Source organism: Halichoerus grypus, chromosome 8 (genome assembly GCF_964656455.1).
Source record: "Halichoerus grypus chromosome 8, mHalGry1.hap1.1, whole genome shotgun sequence".
NCBI lineage: Eukaryota > Metazoa > Chordata > Mammalia > Carnivora > Phocidae > Halichoerus > Halichoerus grypus.
In genome coordinates, this window is record NC_135719.1 from 45909546 (window position 1) to 45929229 (window position 19684).

The 19684-nt window shown below is 40.3% G+C and overlaps 1 long non-coding RNA gene and 1 other non-coding gene across 2 annotated transcripts; both read left to right on the forward strand.

Annotated features, from left to right (window-relative positions):
- The first annotated feature begins 6563 nt into the window (after positions 1 to 6563).
- On the forward strand, positions 6564 to 6670 carry LOC118554897 (U6 spliceosomal RNA). Its single transcript, XR_004926707.1, has one exon. It is a non-coding gene; the product is annotated as a U6 spliceosomal RNA (small nuclear RNA).
- Positions 6671 to 8585: 1915 nt separating this feature from the next.
- On the forward strand, positions 8586 to 19439 carry LOC118554891 (uncharacterized). The gene is made up of 3 exons (XR_004926704.2): positions 8586 to 8927; positions 10135 to 10240; positions 15111 to 19439. It is a non-coding gene; the product is annotated as an uncharacterized LOC118554891 (long non-coding RNA).
- The last annotated feature ends 245 nt before the right edge of the window (positions 19440 to 19684 follow it).

A 19684-nucleotide genomic window follows, 5' to 3' on the forward strand; every position in this document is an offset into this window, starting at 1 on the left:
AGGGAGCCCGATGCAGGGCTCAATCCCAAGACCCTGAGATCATGACCTGAGCCAAAGTCAAACACTTAACCAACTGAGCCACCCAGGCGCCCCTCCCCATATTTATCTCGATCTCTATCTATCTATCTATCTATCTATCTATCTATCTATCTATCTATCTATCATCTATTAATAGAAGGCTATAAGCTCACACCAATACCTTGAATTCCAGCCTAACATCACAGGGTTCAATCAAGTTTTATCCTGTTCCATATTTGTAACTCTCTTCTCTGGTGGTGAGAAACATGGCTCCAATCATCCTTAATGTGTTTAGTTATTTAGTATATAACGAATTTTGCATCACTGCCACCAACCCCTCACTCATGCAAAATTCCCATTCGGGTTTCAACTTCTCACATTGGACCAGCCCGCTGCATAAGCACCCCTCCTAACCCAGCTTGGGATCCAACATCCAATGCCAGGCTGGCCTTCTAGATGGATGCCCTCTTTTCCCCTGAACGGCTCTGAAACCCCTCCTCAGGGCCTGCCCAGCACCTCCACGTGAATGCCTTCTCCATCCTGCTCAGGATCTGACACCCCACAACAGCCCTTGCTAGGACCTTCTCTCCCTCTCTACAGGGATAACCTCCTCACCTTGCTTGGGCTTTGAGTCCCCAGCCTGGGCCATCCCCACTTCTGAATGCACTTGCTATTCCAGCCTGCTCCTCCTCTGCCACATGGGTATCCTTCTCACCCTGCGCTGGGCATCTCTGCTACGCAATACCCTTCTTATGGTGTTCTGGCTCCTGCCCTGTGCCTTGGGCCACCGTCCCGCATGGATGCCCTCCTCATGCTGGCAGACAGATTAAGACAGATCATCTTGGCTGAGCGGAAGCTGGTCTATGTCCAGTTTGCCTTTCCCCCTAGAGCAATGCCCATCCATGAGTCTCAGTGGGAGGGCCTTTTACCTTGGTGGATTTTAAACTCCCAATTTGTTCCCACATACATGTGAGATTGCCAAAATCTCTGCTTAGCTTTTTAGCCCCTTAGTCATGCTTGCGCTCTCTCTCCCCCTCAAATAAATAAATAAAATATTTTTAAAAAATAAAATAAAATCTAGTTTGCATAGTGGTTCTTAGCAGGAGAATAAATCTCATACCACCTACTCTGTCCCAGCTAGAAGCAGATGTCTACCTTTATAGTTTTTTGTTTTTCCTTTTTGTTAACTGTTGCTTTGAGTTGGGAAGTCAAGAGGTTCCCTGTGTGATTTCAGGGGAGGGGGGAAGATTGGGGTGTGTGTAGACCACCATCCTTCTAGAGTAATTGCCTATTTAGGTGCTAGAGGAAATTAGGTGTGTTCTGTTCCTCTCTAGAAAGAACATGAAACCAGCCATCCTATCAGATTAGGGTTCTCTGTACCCTGAAGGGTTCACATGTGAGTGGAAACTGTTGTTCTCAGTAGATAGCCCATTTCTTCCTTTTATCAAGTCTGTATTATAAAATACAGAAATTTCAAACTAGAGTTACAAAAATTAGAGCATATTTTAAATGTTCATGGGTAACGAATATGACCTTTTAAAAATACAAAACATGCCATTGTTTACATTTTGTTATTTATTAGACAACTAGAAGAATTGTAAGGCTATTAATTAACAATGCACTATCAGCGCCGGTGCCCAGTAAAGGGCCGCAAGTTTAAAATTGTAACAAAAACAACTTTTCCTCCATTCTTGTCAGTGTACCTTGTAAGTAGAGATATGATCTCAGTGCGACATAACGTCCACATTCTAAATGTGAATGCTGTTCCGGGAAACGGGAGTCCCTGACCATGACGGGCTCTGGCTGGGAGAACTGTCCCAGAGAAATGGAGGTTAAGCAGAAAGGCCTAACTGTGGACCTAACTGTGGACTTGCCCCTAGGCACAAACACTGAAAGAAAAAGGATGAAAGTATATATTAAAAAAAAACTACTAGCTTTAAAAGTGTTTTACTAGATTGGGGGCACCTGGGGAGCCTGTTAAGCATCCAACTCTTGATTTTGGCTCAGGTCATGATCTCGGGGGGTGGAATCGAGTTCCCTGTTGGGCCCCTCTGCTTAGCTCAGAGTCAGCTTGGGGTTCTTGCTCCCTCTCCCCCTCCCCCGACGCATGCACACATGCGTATGTGCGCTCTTTCAAATACATACATACATCCATAAAATCTTTAAATGCAGTTAAAATACAGAGTGTTTTACTAGATTGTCTTCACACCAGAATGCATGAACGTAGTTACATTAGCTTCTGTGTCTCATTTTGAGCCAAGACAGTGCAGCCTGGCGGGCAGGGCATGGACTCTGGGTAGGACTGGGATCTAAATCGCAGCTTCACCCACCACTAGTTGTTTAACTTATACGGGGTTGTTTCCCCCCAAGTCACAAGAAACTGATATCCATCTTGCAGGGTTGCAAGAATGAGATGAGATAATGGTACATGCAAGCGCTTGGCAAAGAGTAGTGACGAATTTTAGAGACTATTTCCAAAGATGGTTTAAGATGGTTTAGGACTTCAGTGGTTGCTAAGCCTGTGTGAACACAACCTCTCGATTCTCTGCTCCACGTACAGGATACTCTCCGCTTCCACAATGGTTGGCAAAAATTTAACTCAGTAATCCAGTTGGGTGAGAACGGCTGTACGTAATACATATGTGTAAATAGTTTTCATGAGCATGAAATGATAAAGATCTAGAAGACTCTTTAGCATTATCCTGGTTGGATCTCTTCATTTTGTAGAGGAGGAAACCGAGGCCCAGGAGGTGAAAGGCCTTGCCCTAGGTATCCTCCCTGATGACAGGCAGAGCCAGACTGCCATGTGGGGGCCCAGACACCCGACTCCTCTCTCCTCCCACTGTGTCCACAGTGATTATGGTTACTTGGGGGCCTCGGGTCCTCACTGGCACTTTGTCTCTTCTGCCTCATTCTAATGGCCAAGGCAAGTCAGCCGGCCAGCCCAGGTTCAAGGCTGGGGAAATGGGGACTCCCTCCTGGTAGGAAGAGCTGCAGTGTCACACATACTTGTCTTAAGTGTAAGACGTAGGCATGTCTTTGGACTTTGTAGGCATCTGTACACTGTGGAGAAGCCTCGGGAAGGCAGTTCTACACCTGAGTGCCCAGTGCAGCCCCACACACAGGGTGTTGAGGGGAGTGTGAGGCAGCAATCTGCAGGACTCAGTGATCTGGGCCTGTAGGCTCACAAGCAAGGTGAGATACACACAGGGACAATCACGAGACAGCGAATGGCAGTGGACAGCGACTCAGTGTGGGCACAAGGGGTGAGAGTAGCTTGCTGACAGTCAAGATAGCGAAGCTTCCTTGGAAGACATGAAATTTATACGAGGCAGGGAAAGGTGGCTAGCACTTACCTAGCCAGGTAGAGGAAGGGGAGAAGGTCTTCCCGGAGGGAAACGACATGATAGAAAGTGCACCATCAGGGGCGAGCCTGTGTCACTGAGGGAAGGCAGATGGCATTCAAGGTGGAAAGACAGGGTTAAGCCAGATAATAGAAACCTTCCATCCAGGATGCCTGGGACCCAATGGGAGGGGAGGAGCTGCACCTACAGGTCTGTGAGGGCTGCAACAACTTCCGGAGCAGAAGAAACGGGGAGAAACCTCTATCAGCCCGCACGCGGGTGCGTTAAAGCCTGGGTAGCAGGAGCCTAAAAGGAAAAAAGCTTAGGCTGGTCTGAAGGGAGAATGTGGAACATTTATGTCCCTTGCATTCAGACACTCATGGCAAACTGCATTATAAGCTAACTTAGTGTTTCATGATTTTGAATGTATATGTGTAAAATTGGAGGTTCTTTTTACCCCAACTGTTATTTCCACTCTTTTACCCTAAATGCAAAAATGTTGGTCACGTGGTAGGGAAACCGAATTCTTTTCGGCTTATTTTTTTCTGCCTGAAAAAAATTCTAGCGCAAAAGCAAATCAAACGTAGATACGAGGAAAGTTCATTTTTTGAAAATTTTGTATTTGATACCATTCGTTTGTAGCACTTAAAACCAATTCTATTTAGATTCAGTATTTCAGTATTTATTACTTTAGACCTGCACGGTCCAGCATATAAGCCACTAGTAAGTATATTAAATGTGGCTAGTCCAAAGTGAAATGTACTAGAAGTGTAAATTATATACCAGATTTCAAAACAGTACAAATAAAAGAATGTAAAATGCCTTTTTAATAATTTTTATATTAACGATTTATTGAAATGATTTAATATATTGTGTTAAATAAAATATATTGTTAAAATTGATTTTACCTATTTCTTTTCACTTTTTTAACATGACTATTAAAAAATGTAAAATTATATATGGGTTCACATTTGTGGCTCACATTATATTTCTATTGGGCAGTGCTATTTTAAAAGCTTCATTCGTCTAGAAATATTGTGTTGTGGAGTGGCCCATACTGCAGTTAATGACATTAACAGGTGGAAGGGGTTTGCATGCCCTGTGAAATGAAAAATTGTTCCATACATTTCTATTTTCTTCCAGGCTGAATCTGTGATTTAGTGATAAATCACACAACTATCTTGAAGCACATGCTATATTATATGCTTTCAAGGACAGCCATTTCTGTGATTATGATTTCTTTTCCCATAGGGGAGGGGATACGAAAGAGGTTTGCAATAAAAATTTCCATTTGTTAACAAGTTTTATTTTATTTTATTTTTTTTTTAAAGATTTTATTTATTTTATTTGACAGAGAGAGACACAGCGAGAGCAGGAACACAAGCAGAGGGAGTGGGAGAGGGAGAAGCAGGCTTCCCGCCGAGCAGGGAGCCCGATGTGGGACTCGATCCCAGGACCCTGGGATCATGACCTGAGCCGAAGGCAGACGCTTAACGACTGAGCCACCCAGGCGCCCCTGTTAACAAGTTTTAATAATATTTTAGGTTATCACTAAAGCATGATAAATAATGTGCCTGCATAATTTTAGCACCAGTTTACAAAATCTACACGCAGCCAGCAGTAGACCCTTACTGAACAGGTGTGATGTTTTGTTCTCGTTGCTGTTGTTTAATTAGGTCTCTTAAGTGTCTTTTAATCCACAGCAGTCCCTTGCTGCAGTTGCTTGTTTCCCTTTTTCTGTGGCCTTGACTTTTTAAAGATTTGAAGTCAAGTGCCTTGTAGAATATTCTACATGGTATCCTTTAACTTGTCCCACACTCCCCTGAATTCCTGGAAAATGAAGATCGGGTCTAGAGAAGCCTGATTACGTTCAGGCCACACATTTTAGTAAGAATAATAGTTGATGTTGTGTACTTACTATTGCATCATATTAGGAAGCACATGCCTCAAGTTTTTCTACAATTCGTGATGTTAAACTGATCACGTGTTTAAAGTAGCAATTGCCAGGGACACCTGGCTGGCTCAGTCGGTGGAGCGAGCGACTCTTGATCTCGCAGTTGTGAGTTTGAGCCCTGTGTTGAGTGCAGAGACTATTCAAATTAATTAACTAATTAATTTTTAAAAAGTAGTCATTGCCAGATTTCTTTTTTTTTTTTAAGATTTTATTTATTTATCTGACAGAGAGACAGCGGGAGAGGGAACACACGCAGGGGGAGTGGGAGAGGGAGAAGCAGGCTTCCTGCTGAGCAGGGAGCCCTGACGCCAACTCGATCTGGCTTGATCCAGCTCGATCCCAGGACCCTGGGATCATGACCTGAGCTGAAGGCAGACGCTTAAAGACTGAGCCACCCAGGCGCCCCCATTGCCAGATTTCTCCATTGCAAAGGTATATGTTTCCATTTGCAATTAAAAGTAATCTGGGAGATGATACCAGTTTTGTAATAACTGTTCACTTAATGGTTGTAGCATCTATTACCAAATCCTTGCTTGAACAAATTTCATTAGGAGTTGCAAAATGGTGATTTCTAAATTCTCCAGTTCCTTTTACATCTATTAGCTGGCACTCTTCTATAAAGAATCATTGTTTTCTCTCTTTCTCTCTTTATTACCATGAATTCATGGATTGTTATTTATACAATAATTTACAATCAAGTATAGCATCATTTTTTTGATGCTCAATGTGTCCCAAATTTGGCCAATGTCCTTTAGACATACCCCATCATTGTTTGAGCACTTCTTTGCTTTCTGGTACAATGAAATGTCCCAGGCTCACCTTGTACTTTCTTTACCCCAAATTGGGTTTCTTTTAGTGAAGAAGGCTACTTAGAAGCCAAGATCTGGACATTAGGTATGCTCAGTGCACAAGGGTCTCTCAATGAACAGTTTTTAAAATTGGGATATAATTCACATACTATAAAAGTCACCCTTTAAAAGTAATAATTCAAAATGCAAATAGAAACCACAATGAGGGGGCGCCTGGGTGGCTCAGTCAGTTAAGTTTCTGCCTTTGGCTCAGGTCATGATCTCAGGGCCCTGGGATCAAGCCCCGCATCAGGCTCTCAGCTCAGCGGCTAGTCTGCTTCTCCCTCTGCCTCTGTGATCGCTTTCACTCTCTCTCAAATAAATAAGTAAAATCTTTAAAAAGAAAGGAAGGAAGGAAGGAAGGAAGGAAGGAAGGAAGGAAGGAAGGAAGCACAATGAGTGCTCACTTCAGCAGCATTTATACTGAAATTGGAACAATACAGAGAAGATTAGTATGGCCTCTGCACAAGGATGACATGCAAATTTGTGAAGTGTAAAAAAAAAAAATCCACAAGGAGATACCATTTCACAAACATTAAGATGGCTATCATAAGAAAAGTAATTTAAACAGAGAATAACAAATGTAGGTGAGGATGTGGAAAAACCAGAACCTTGTGCACTGCTGGTGGGAAGGTAAAATGGTGTAGCCAGTATGGAAAACAGCATGGCAGTTCCTCAAAAATTCAAAATGAAATTTCCATATGACCCAGCAATTCCATTCTAGGTATATGCCCCAAAGCACTGAAAGCAGGGTCTCAAAAAAAAGGTATTTGAACACCCATGTTCATAGCAGCATAATTCACAATAGCCAAAAAGTGGAAGAAACCTGTTTGTCAACAGATGAATGGATAAACAACATGTGATAAAGATATAGAACTTATATCTGTATATTTATATATGTATATAGTATATATATCTATATACTATTATCTTGCCTGAAAAAGGAAGGAAATTTTGCACATGCTCCAGCATGGATGGAACTTGAGGACATTATCCTCAGTGAAATAAACCAGTCACAAAAAGATAAAGACAGTATAAGTCCATTTACATGAGGAGCCTAGAGAAGTCAAATTCAGAACTGGGAGAAGAGGGAATAGAGAGTTATTATTTAATGGAACATGGAGTTTCAGTTTTGCAGAATGAAAAGAGTTCTGGAAACGGATGGTAGCGATGGTTGCTCAACAATGTGAATGTACTTAACGCCACTGAACCACACACTTAAATATTCTTAAAATGATAAATTTTATGTTATGTATATTTTACCACAAGTTTTTAAAATTCAATGATTTTTATTGTGTTCACAGAGTCATAGAGCCATCATCACTTCTAATTCTGGAACATTCTTATCATTCCTGCAAGAAACCTGGTATTAGCAATTACTAGCAATTACTGCCAGCAATCACTTCCTAGTGCCCGTTTCTCCTCAGCCCCAAATCTACTTTCAATCTCTATACATTTGCCTATTCTGGACATTTTATATGAATGAAATTATAAAGTATGCGGCCTTTGTGTCTGTCACTTAGCATAATATTTTCAAAATTCATTCATGTTGTAATATGTACGAGTATTTCATTTCTTTTCATGGCCAAATAATATTCCGTTGTATGGATATATCACATTTGTTTATTCATTGGTTAGTTGGTGGATATTTGGATTGTTTCCATTTGGGGCTTTAAGAATAATGCTGCCGTGAACTTTAGTGTACAAGTTTTTGTGTGAGCATATTTTTCTTTGGATATATACTTGGAGGGGAATTGCTGGGTTATATGGTCTCTCTGTGCTTAACTTTTTTTTAAGGCTTTAACTTTCATTTTTAAGTAATTGCTACACCCAAAGTGGGACTCAAACTTACAACCCTGAGATCAAGAGCCATGTGCTCTACCGACTGAACCAGCCAGGTACCCCTTTATTTAATAAAAGAAAATTAAATTTTTTTAAGTAGCATGCTTCACTTTTCGAGGAACTACCAGACTGTTTTCCCCAGCGCCTGCAGCATTTTACCTTCGTACCAGTGTATGAGGGTTTCCAATAGTTTTTTTGAATAGCTTTATTAAAGTCATTTTCTAATCTTTCTAAAAAGGATCTATAAATTGGCTTAAATCATACAGCTCTGTGCTTTGTTTTGCTTTGCAAATTTGTAATAAAATATGCTGGGAATGCCTCCCATGTGAGAAAAAATGAGCTATTTTCATCATAAAATATATAGTACAGCCTCTGTTATCTCTAATCCAGAAAATTTTTCTATCCGACCCTAACACCTGTGGCCTCCGGACTATTTGGCCGACCCGGACAGGTAAGTACGAGGACGAGTCCCCGACGTGGCCAGTCCCGCCGGAGAGGGCTTGCTGAGCCCTCAGCCTCCTGTCCACCCCTTTTCCGCAATGCAGAGCGGCGGCGAACTACATTTCCCAGAATGCCCCCGCCGGGAGGTTGGAGTTGGCCCGAAAGGAATTCGGGGGGAAATTTGGAAGGTAGACGCGAAAGGGACGCTGTTCGTCTCCAGAGGCGGTGACGGCCGGATGCCGAGCGGATGTGAGAGTCGCCCAGGCTGCCCGGCGAGCCGTCCCGAGCCCCCGCTTCGGGCCGAGACCGTCCGCGTCCGCTCGTGCCTTCGCAGCCGCCGCCCCAGCTCGGCTCCCTCCCTGCTCGTCCAACGACCGTGGAAGCCCCTCCTGCGGGATTAGACCCTAGACCCCGAAGACGTAGAGCGGCTTGTGTTGTCCTGAACAAACCCTGAATCATACATGTGTATATGGGGCAGAGGTACCATTTAACGTTTGATATATTTAAAATACAATGGGGCGGGTGCGGGGAATGTGATGTGTCTAGAGACAGTGTTTTGCCCCTATGGGAAATTTGTTTCGGAGGCAAACTGGAGTCAGCCTTGCCAGTCTTAATTTATCATGAGCATTAAACAACAACAAAAAAGCATTAAAAAGTGTCGTTAAAAACTCATTCTAAGCTCCATTTAATGGTAGAATAATAATCCATCAAACAGATATCTTGTGATTTAACGAACTAGTCCCAAAATGTTGGCATTTAGGCTATTGTTTAAAATTGTTTTGGCAATTATGAATAATCTTGAGAAGAGCGATTCTTATGATTACTTTCTTTAGACAGATTCCAAAAAGTGGTTATTTCTGGTTCAAAGAATATAAACATATTAAAGATTATGAATACACACTGCTAGATTGATTTCCAGAAATGTAGCAATTTGCACTCCTACAAGTAGTGACCAAGAATTTGTCTTGCCTGTCAGGACGCCTATGACTGCCATCAAATACTAGAATATAACAGTAATGTTTGCTAATTTGCTAGGTAAAATTTCAGGTTTAATTTTTATTCACTTGTTGATTAGCCAAGATTGTGTTCTCTCTCTCTCTTCCCTCCCTTCCTCACTTCCGTCCCTCCCCTCCCCCTTTCTCCCTTTCCCCTTCCTTCTCTTCCTCTTCCCTCCCTTCTCCTCTCCTCTCTTCTTTTCCTTTCCCTCTTTTTTCTTTCTTCCCTTCCTTTATTCTCTTTCCCTCCCTCCTTCTTTCCCTCTATTCTTCCTTCCTTTCTAGAATTCACATGCTTTGCCTATAAATCTGTCAAATACCATGTTTTTATAAATTCCCCCAACTTCCTGTTGCATTTAATTTTGTTTGCATATAATTTTATTATATATCTTAATAGTTTTTATGTAGCAAAAATCTATTCCTTTAGAATTTCTAACATTGCTTTCAATATTAGTTTATTTGCCATTTGGAAATAAGATAAATACTACCCTCTATTTTCTGTTATTTATGGCTTGATTTAAAATTATGGCTTGATTTTATACATTACCTCTTTCACTTTACCTGAACTTTTTTGGGGCGTGGGGGTGGGGCATATATGAAAAGAAGAAGATCTAACTTAATTTTTCCCTGAAGCAACTAGTTGCTTGAGCACCCTTTGGACAAATCCTACCTTTACGTAATTATATTTTCAGATTCTAAATGTGGCTGTTTTAAATAATTAAGACATGCATGTTGAAGAAAGTTCAAACACCTCAGAAATACATAATGTGGAAAATGAAAGAATCCCACCCCTTAAAGGTAACCACTGCTGATGATTTAGTGAATTTTTTAAAATTTAGCTTTTTATTTTTCATTTTATTTATTTTTTAAAGATTTATTTATTTATTATTTGAGAGACTGAGAGACAGAGAGAGAGAGTGAGAGCATGCGTATGCTTGCACGTCCAAGCATGGTGGAGAGGGGCAGAGGGAGAGGGAGAGAGAGAAGCTCAAGCAGACTCCTCACTGAGCACTGAGCTTGGAGCCCCACGCTGGGCTGGATCCCAGGACCCTGAGACCATGACTTGAGCCGAAATCAAGGGTCCGGCACTTAACCCACCGAGCCACCCAGGCGCCCCTAAAATTTAGCTTTTTAAATTGAGGTATGGTTTATAAAAATAATATGCATAGATTTTAAATGTACAGTTTGATGAGTTTTGACAAATATATATGCCTATATAACCATCAGCCAATCAAGATACAAAACATTTTTGCACCCAAAAAGTTCTCTCTTGCCCCTTTCCAGTCAATCCCCATTTTCCCAAAGCAACAACTATTCCAATTTCAATCTCTTTGGTCTTGTTTTGACTGTTCTTAAACTTCATATAAATGGAATCATAAGTATAAACTCATTTATGTCTGGCTTCTTTCACTCAACATAATTCTTTTGAGAGTTATCTATGTTAATCTGTGTATTAGCACTTCTATTTATTGCTGAATAGTTTTCCAGTGCATGGATAAGTCACAGTTTGTTTATCCATTCACTTATTGATGGACATAGGAGTCCTTTCCAGTTTGAGGCTATGTCAAATAAATCTGCTAAGAACATTCTAGTTCAAGACTTTCTGTAAACATTTCCAGAGTGGAATTCCTGGGGCATAGGGTAGGTGTAACTTAAATTTTATAAGAAACGGACATACGGTTTTTCAAAGTGGTTGTACCGTTTAACCATCCACCAGCAGTGTGGAACAGCTGCTTCACATTCTCACCAAAACTTGATATTATCTTTTGCGTGTGATTCTATTTTTAATATATTTTGTTAAAATTTTAGCACAGTCACACAAGTTGCAAGTACAATACAGAGAACATTTTCCTTCACCATTTTAGAATAAGTTGCCAACCTGATGCTCCATTCCCCATTGTGTATTTTACACAATCAAGGACATTCTCCTACATAATGATCAAAATTAGGAAGTTAATCTTAGTGCACAAAAAACATCTAATCCTCAGACACTATTCACTATTCAATTTAACAATTGTCCTAATAATGTTTTTTCTAGTAAGAGGATCCTGTTCAAAAAGTCTATGTTGCATTTAGTTGTCAAATTTCTTTAGTCTCCATCAAACTGGAACTTTCCTCGGGTTGCCTTTTTTATTTTTAAAATTATTTATTTATTTATTTATTTATTTATTTATTATTTACTTATTTATTTTTATTTCTTGAGAGAGAAAGTGTGAGCAGGAAGGGGCTGAGGGAGGAGAGAAAGAATACTAAGCAGGCTCCATGTTGAGTGCAGAGCCCAATGTGGGCTCCATCTCACGACCCTAAGATCATGACCTGAGCCAAAACCCAGAGTCGGATGCTCAACTGACTGAGCCAGCCAGGTGCCCCAACAAGTTGCCTTTTTTTAAAGTTTCCAAGCCAATTATATTATAGAATGGCCTCAAAATTTGGGGACATTTGATGTTTCTTCATAATTGTATCCATGTTACACATATTTGGCAAGATTATCATAGCAGGTACATGACTTTAATTTGTCCCCTTACTGATAATATTCACTTTGATCATTTGAATAAGGTGATGTCTGCATGGTTTCTCCAATAGAAAGTTACTTTTTTCTCTTTGTGATTAATATTTTTGTAGGGAAATACTCTGATATTAGGTAACTATTTAATTGCTTTCAAAACTTTTAGTTTGTTCATTTATTAATTTATATCTGTATGGACTTGTGGTTTCCTGTGTTCTTCAGTGGGCAATAATCTATTACTATCATTTATTTTGATACTCAAATTGTACCATATTTGGCCCTATAAGCTGGCTTCTCTGTCCTTTTGAAATACCCCTATCATTCTTTGAACAATTCTCTGCTTTCTGGCACAAGAACATTCACTATTGTCTTGAACTGAGAATGAGCCATTCTCCAAGGAGACTTAGTTTCTTTTAATGGAGGCTGGTATTTAGAAACCAAGATTCAGGCACTTGTTGTGCTCATTGTTATTAGCATATCACTGCTCCTAGTGCCTATCTCAGGAGAAAACTAGGGAATATGTGAATGGATACACACACACACACACACCAAGTGCACACATTTACATCTATGTTTATTTCTTTCCTTTTTTTGAGAGAGAGAAGAAGTACACATGCTCACAGGGGTGAGGTGGGGGGAGGGGCAGAGAGAGAGGAGAGAGAGAGAGAATCTTAAGCAGGTTCCACAATCCTGAGATTGTGATTTGGGCCAAAATCAAGAGTCAGACTCTCAACCTACTGAGCCACCCAGGCGCCCCATCTATGCTTATTTCTATACCTCTTTACATTTATTGAAAACCTAAGTCTACACCAATACTTCCAATTCCAACCCAACTCATATGGTTCACTTTAGTTTTCCCACTTTACGTATTTGTAACTCTTTTCTCTGACATGTGTTATCCTTATTATATTTATTTGATCGGTACACTGAATGTATCTAATCTACCATGTCCACTGCTATCTCCTCCCAATGTGGTCACCCTCCTCACTATATTTACTCTGATACTCCACTCCAGATTACTCTTCTACCAGGATACCCTCCTCTCCTTGCTCAGGTTCTGAGGTCCTGCTTTGGGCCTCCTGTTCAAATGGATGACCCCCTTAGACCACTTAGGCTCTGACTCTTTGGGCCACCCTCACATGGACACCTTCTCACTCAGCTCAGGCTCTAACTCCCCATGTTGGGCTATCTCCCATATGGACTCTCTGCTCTTTCTATTCATGCTCTGACATCTAACACTGGGCTTCTCTCTGTGTGAGCACCTGTCTTACCTTGCTTATGCTCTAATATGCTATATTGAACTGTCCCTAAACATGCTTGCTCCCCTCACTCTGCTAGAGTTCTGATACACTGTTCTAACCCATTGTGGCTGCCTCTTCCCCCAAATCTCCATTATGTGGCACTTACTTGGCTCTGCTCCACATGATGGCTTTAGGACTGAATCGTTTGGGAAGCAAAGGGAAATAGGAAGGGGTATGGACCTATTGTAATTCCTTTAAATTTTAGTTATTCTAAAGGGTATGACATAATGTCTCATTATGTTTTTAGAGTATGTATCTTTGATGAATAATGATGTAGAGCTTCTTTTATGTGCTTATTGGCCATTTGTACATCTTTTTGTCAAGTGTCTACTTGAGGGTTTTTTTTTTCCCTTCTGCCTTATTGATTTGTAAGAATTCTTCACATATTCTGGATTCAAGTCTTTTTTAAATGTATATATTGAGAATGTATTTAACCACTCTGTGGCTTGCCTTTTTATTATCTTAATGGTGAAGTTTTTACTTTTTATGAAGTCCAACTTATGAATTTTAATTTTATGGTTAGTGTTTTTGTGTTCCATCTGAAATATCTGCCTACTCCAAATTCATGAAGATCTTCTTCTGTGTTTTCTTTTAAAAGCTTTAAATTTTAGACTTTATGGTTAGGTCTCTGATCCATCTAAAATTAATTTTTGTTTACACCGTGAGACCCAAGTCCAAGGTTATTTTTTTCCATGCAGATATCCAGTTGTACCAATACTTTTTGTTAAAAAAAGATTTTCATTTTCTGATGAATGACCTTGGATCTTTTGTCAAAAATCAATTATTGCGTACATGTGGATTTATTTCTGTATTTTCTATACCATTACAGTGATCTGTAGTCTACTAATACACTGATACCCCCACTGTACTTGATTATTGTACCATCATAATCAGGTAGTATAAGTCCTCCACTTTTTTTTTTTTTTTAAGATTTTATTTATTTATTTGACAGAGAGAGAGAGAGGTGGAGTGGCAGGAAGAGGGAGAGGGAGAAGCAGTTTCCTGCTGAGCGGGGAGCCCGACATGGGGCTCGATCCCAGGACCCTGGGATCATGACCTGAGCTGAAGACAGACACTTAACCAACTGAGCCACCCAGATGCCCCAAAAGTCCTCCACTTTTGTTCTTCTTTTTCAAGATTGTTTCTGCTAGATCCTTTGGGTTTCCATACAAATTTTAGAATCAGCTTGTTGATTAGCTACAAAAAATGCTGCCTTGGAATTTGATTAGGGAAAGTTGCCATCTTAATAATATTGGGTTTTTTATTAAATGAACATTATATATTTTCATTTATTTAGGTCTTTCCTAAAATTTTTCACAATGTTTATCGTTTGCAGTATATAGGCACACCAGAAATATTACGGGTTTCATTCCAGACCACCACAATAAAGTGAATAAAACAATAAAGAGTCAAATGAATTTTTTGGTTCCCCAGTGCATAGAAAACTTACACTTACACAATAGTCTATTAAGTGTGCAACAGCATTATGTCTAAAAAACAGTGTACATGTCTTAAGTAAAAAAAATATTGCTAAAAAATGCTAATCATCATCTGAGCTTTTAGCGAGTCATCATCTTTTTGCTGGTGGAGGGTCTTGTTTGCTGTTGCTGGCTGCTGGCAGATCTGGGTGGTGGGTGCTGAAGCTTGGGGTGGCTGTGGCAATTTCTTAAAATAAGACAACAATGAAGTTTGCTGCATGGATGGACTCTTCCTCTCACGAATTATGTCTCTGTCGCATGCAGTGCTGCTTGATAGCATTTTCCCCATAGTCCTTCAAAACTGGAGTCAGTCCTCTCCAACTCTGCTGCTGCTCTATCAACTAACTTTATGTCATATTCTAAATCCTCTGTTGTCATTTCAGCAATCTGCACAGCATCTTCACCACCTTCTTTGCTCATCCATGAGAAGCAACTCCTCATCTGCTCAAGTCTTATCATGAGACTGTAGCAGTTCGGTCCCATCTTCAGACTCCATTTCTAATTCCAGTTCTCTTGCTATTTCCACCACATCTGCAGTGACTTCCTCCACTCAAGTCTGGAATGCATCAAAGTCCTCCGTGTGGACTGGAATCTACTTCTTCCAAACTCCTGTTAACGTTGGTATTCCATGGTCCTCAATCCCAGGATGTGACCTTTCTGGGGTCTCTATTTATGCCTCCGTATCTATGAATGTTTATACATTCTACATTAGGCTGGGCCTAACCTCTCATGTCTTCCATGATTGTGCAACCTCTGAAATCTGTTCAGCTCTCAGCTTTCCAGAAACTTCCTTGTGGAATCTCCTGGGGTCTTGCCCTGCTCATGCACATCTTAACAGTGGGCTAGGTACCCAAGGGAAGTTTTTATGCAATTTTAGAGGGTTCCTTCTCTGCAGCTGCCTCCTCTAAGGCACCTTGCCCTCCAAACCCAGCTGTGTTAGCAGGCCTATGCTCTGAGCTCTGTTTCCTCTGCCCAGAGACATTGCTGCCCTCTGCTTGGGCTCCATAGCCCTGTGATGAATGCAAGGCTGACCTCATGTGCTTCTCTTTTCTGAAGGGTAATAACCCTGCCTTGGTTTCTGTTCAATGCCTGCAATTGTTGTGTGTTCAAATGCCTGTATTTGTCTAGCTTTTATTGTTGTTTACAGCAGGAAGGTGAGTCCAGTGTCAGGCACTCAATCTTAACTAGAGCTGGAAGTCAAGAGGTTCATCTTTTAAAAGAAATTAATTTAAAGAACCATTATATTTTTCTCATCTCTAGCTCTAGTGCAAGGCTAAATATAAAGAGCCTCTTACCAAATACTCCTGGTCAAATTCAAATCCCAAACTGAAAGCCCCATATTTTTATAGGGTTCTGTCTTTTCTTTTCACACCTTCCATAAAACAGTGAAAAGCTTAATTAAATATATTCATCCCAATCTTTGCTAAATTTCCTATTCATATAATCAGAGGAAACCTAAAACATTTACATATTGATTTTTATAGACCATTAGAGGCAAAGTTAGATTTCTTTGGTCAAAGATAGAACATGGAAGTACAAGTGCTCAGATTTCCTTCAGTTGTTAAAGGAGAGTGAAATTGATGAGCTTTTTTATCTCATTCCTTCCTTTTATTTTTATTTATTTTTTTAAAAGATTTATTTATTTATTTTAGGGATAGAGAGAGCACATGAGCGGGGGGGGCGGGTGGCGGGAGAGGGAGAGAGAGAATCTCAAGCAGACTCCCTGCTGAGCGTGGAAGCTGGGGCTTGATCCTATGACCCCGAGATCATGACCTAAGCCAAAATCAAGAGTCTCATGCTTAACCGACTAAGCCACCCAGGCGCCCCTCATTCCTTTTTAAAAAAAAAAAATCTAAAAAAATAGGGGTGCTCAAAAAAGGGGGGTACTCAGCGGGGAGTCTGCTTGAAGTTTCCCTCCCTCTGCCCTCTCCCCCTCAGCTCACACTTACATGCACATGTTCTCTCTCTCTCTAAAATAAATAAATCTTTTTTAAAAATTAAAAAAAAATAAGAAATCTAAAAATTTTTCCAGTTGTAATGAGATATAATTAACATATAACATTGTATTAGTTTTAGTAACATGATGATTTGATATATGTACATGACTACCACAGTAAGTTTAGTTAGCATCCATCACCACAAATAGTTATAATTTATGTGTATGTGTGATCAGAACTTTCAAGATCGACTCTCTTAGCAACTTTAAAATATAGGATACAGTAATAACTATAGTCACCATGGTGCATATTAAATCCCCAGCACTTACTTATCTTCTAACTGGAAGTTTGTACGATATGACCTTCACACATTTTGTCCAGCCCCCTACCCCCCTGCCTCTGACAACCTTGGTACCTATGAATTTGATTTTTTAAGATTCCACATATAAGCAAGATCATACAATATTTCTTTCTCTGTCTGACTTGTTTCATTTAGCATAAGCTAGCATATCCTCAAGTTTTATGTTGTTGCAAATGGCCGCATTTCCTACTTTTTTATGACTGAGTCATAGATAAACAGCTCGATCTCCCATTTTTCTCTATCCATTCATCCACTGCCATACTTAGGTTGTTTCCATGGCTTGGCTATCATAAATAATGCTGCAATGAACATGCGGGTACAGATACCTTTTCAAGATAGTGATTTCATTTCGTTCAGACATATTCCAGAAGTAGAAAGCCTCCATTTTTAATTTTTTGAGGAAACTCCATACTGTTTTTCATAGTGGCTGCACCAATTTACATTTCCAACAGTGCACAAGGGTTCCCTTTCCGCCACATCCTCACCAACACTTGTTATCTCTTGCCTTTTTGATGGCAGCCATTCTAACAGGTGTGGGGTGATATCTCCTTGTCGTTTTGATTTGCACTTCCCTGACGGTTAGTGATGCTGAGTACCTTTTCATGTACCTATTGCCCTTTTGTGTGTCCTCTTTGGAAAATGTCTATTCAGATCTTCTGCCTATTTTGTTTGTTTTTGTTTTAAAGATTTTATTTTTAAGTAATCTCTGCACCCAACGTGGGGCTTGAACCTCCAACCCTGGATCAAGAGTCACATGCTCCACCAACCGAGCCAGCCAGGCACCCCACTCTGCATTTTTTCACTGGATTGTTTGTTATTGAGTTGTATGCGTTCTTTATATATTTTGGATATTATCCCCTTCTCAGATATATGATTTACAAATATTTTCTCCCATTTTGTAGGTGCCTTTTCATTTTGTTGATGGTTTCCTTTGCTGCGCAGAAGCTTTTTAGTTTGATGTAGTCCCACTTGTTTATTTTTGCTTTTGTTGCCTTTGCTTTTGGTGTCAAATCCAAAAAATCATTGCCAAGACCAATGTCAAGGAGTTTACGCCCTGTGTTTTCTTCTAGGAGTTTTATGGTTTCAGGTCTTTGAACTTTGTCATCTCATTCCTTCTTCCTTTTTGATGAATACAAAACCCAAAGGAACAAAAGTTGTGTACCCTCTCTAAAATTGGCATAGACACAAAATTAGAGTTAGTGAGCTCTGTAATTCCCATCTTTCTTACAAATTGCCTGTAGGACAATTCAATCCTGGGTAGGAACCTAAAATAAAGGACAAGACAATTCCGGGGTAGAAGTCTAGCATAAAATTTTTATAGTAGGAAAGCTTCTGTGTTATGGTCATAGAAACAAGGATTTATTTTTGTTTCCCTCATGTTGGAAAGAACAAAGAAGTTACTTAGCAATCCCTGTTTCCCCAATACCCTATTGCTATTTACTTGACATTGAAGATTAAAGTTATTTCAATGTGTGGGGCGCCTGGGTGGCTCAGTTGGTTAAGCGACTGCCTTCGGCTCAGGTCATGATCCTGGAGTCCCGGGATCGAGTCCCGCATCGGGCTCCCTGCTCAGCAGGGAGTCTGCTTCTCCCTCTGACCCTCCCCCCTCTCATGTGCTCTCTCTCTCTCTCCTCTCATCCTCTCTCAAATAAATAAATAAAATCTTTAAAAAAAAAAAAAAGTTATTTCAATGTGTGAAAGGGACCTTTTAAAAATAGAGTGCCCACTATGTTCAAAACAATTATTTAGTCATTAAATATATATATTGAATATTTAATGTTTAAATATGGCGGGGGTAACAAAAACATGTTAAACATTATTCTTATCTTCAAGGATTTATTGTGGGAGGGATAAAAAACAGCACCTGGAAACATTGGCCCCCTGTTACCCTTTATAGTGTTATGGAAGTTCAAGGAGAGGAAAGATCTTGTTTGTTTGGGTGGATCATAAAAGGTTTCATGAAAGCAGTGGCATCAAATTTGGTCTTAAATTTTGGGTAAGAATTTTGACTGGTGGGGAAAAAAAAGAAAAGAACACATAAGCTGGGAGAAACTATAGTCAAAGAAAAGGGAAGAGAGAAAGTTCCAATTTCTGGAAATTAGAGATAGCAATGGAAAGGTAGTGTGGGGGTCTCCTTGCTGGGAGTTTTAATGCCAGGCTGGGGGGTGTAGGCCACCAGGAACTGAGAGGCTGTTATTGATCATAGGAGCACTGTGACTGGAGCTCACTCAGAAACATTCATCTGGCCACAAGAGGATATCAGGACCTCTAGGCAAGTGCTGGTACACAGAAGAGTTTCCAACTACTTGAGTAGAAAATCTTGGACACTGTAGTGAGTTTGCATAAAATTAAATATATGTAATGTAAATGACTCTCCTATATTCTGAATTTGAGTCCTCACTACATTACCATTTTTTTTTAAAGATTTTATTTATTTGAGAGAGAGAGAGAACGAGCATGAGCAGGGAGAGGGGCAGAGGGAGATGGACAAACAGACTCTCAACTGAGCGGGGAGCCCAACATGGGGCTTGATCCCAGGACCCTGAGGTCATGACCTGAGCCAAAGTCAGACACTTAACCGACTGAGCCACCCAGGTGCCCCTACATTACCATTTTTAAAATAGTCTATAAATAAATAAATAATAAATGCCCACGTTCA